The sequence below is a fragment of the Garra rufa genome, chromosome 17 (genome assembly GCF_049309525.1).
Source record: "Garra rufa chromosome 17, GarRuf1.0, whole genome shotgun sequence".
NCBI classification, from domain to species: Eukaryota; Metazoa; Chordata; class Actinopteri; order Cypriniformes; family Cyprinidae; genus Garra; species Garra rufa.
In genome coordinates, this window is record NC_133377.1 from 43,207,106 (window position 1) to 43,208,757 (window position 1,652).

Below are 1,652 nucleotides of genomic sequence, written 5' to 3' on the forward strand. Positions count from 1 at the left end.
AAAGGTTATATATAGGCCATGGCTAAACAGACGTCTTACCGGAGAAAATTTATTTGCGTGGACTTTGCTTTTCCGTTGAGCATAAGCGGTACACGAGTGGAGCATTCATATGGGCAGTGAGCAACTCAACGGAACGCACATTCATAGAGCGGAATACTGATCAGAGCGTCACAAATTGAGCAGTGCGCGCTGAATACTGCCGGGCGGCGCGGCAGATAGTGTCGGCCGTTTATCTCTTTCTAATCTCTATAAAAATCGGCTGACTGTACACTAGCCTTGCCGCGCCCCCCTTATCATAACTCCGCGCCCCCCCTAGGGGTCGCGCCCCCCAGTTTGGGAACCACTGCCTTAGGCTGCGTTCACTCTTGGCGTCTTTTTTCAAACTGCCAGCGTCTGTTTTACATTCTATTCCTATGGAGTAAACCGTCTTTTCAAAAAAGCCCTAGCGCTTTTTTTAAACGCCACCGCCAGCGTCTTTTTTTGCAGCCCAGCCTTTTTAAGTTGAAAAAAGTTGAACTTTAAGAAAACGCCCTACGTCAAGCGCTTTTTTTACAGCTGACCAATGACGAGCGAGTAGCGGGACCTATCGTTTCAATAACAACAAAAACGTTGCCGGTAGATAAACTTATCGTACCAGTTTTGGAGCACAAGGAGTTGTATGATATGAGTAAACAACTCTATCGTAATATACATCACAAAGAGGCTCTTTCTCGACATTTCTTCACCACACAGCACTACGCTACTGTTGCAGCTGTTGTTATAGCAACAGAAGACGCACTCGGCTGCTTTTTGTAACAGAACGTTGCCAGCTTTTTTTTTTTTACTAAAAGACACCCTAGTCAACTTTTTCTTGTGAAAAAAGACGCCAAGTGTGAACACGGCCTTAGGTATCGGAAACTGTATCAGAGACAAAAAAGGCGGATCGGTGCATCCCTAATTTACACACAGAATATGATCACTAATGGTGCGTTCACAACGCACACTTTGTCTGCGTCAGGCAACGCTCCCAACGCATGTACGTTGAAGCTTGCAACGCTTGTTGATAGATCATACAATTCTCTGCGATTGCAGCAGATGGCTACAATGAGCAATATATATGTATAATTAAATTTAACATTTTTTTTTCTGCTCCCGCTTCATTCAAGATACGTGTGGTGACGTTGCTACAGTGAGACGCTCTGATTGGTTGACGCACTGCATCAAGTCCGTCAAAAGTTCAGCTAGCTGAACTTCTGCGTTGCTTGCGTTTGCTGCGTTGACGCTTGAAACGCAGGTAACGCTTGAAAAGTTGACAGATCCAACGCACACAACGCACCGCAGAGCCTCTGACGGACTCAACCATAGACTTCACATGTAATCGTGCCGCAACTGACCAGGGCTGCGTTTCCCAAAAGCATCGTAAGCTTAAGTTGATCGTAGCTCCATTGGTTTCAATGGGTCTACGATGTACTTAAGCTTACGATGCTTTAGGGAAACGCAGCCCTGATGAGTTCTCTACAATCAGCCATTGGTACAAACTGCTGGTTTGGTCTGGCCAGAGGAGAACTTGTCCCCCGACTGAGCCTGGTTTCTCCCAAGGTTTTTTTCTCCATTTTCTGTCACCTGTGGAGTTTTGGTTCCTTGCCGCTGTCGCCTCTGGCTTGCTTAGTTGG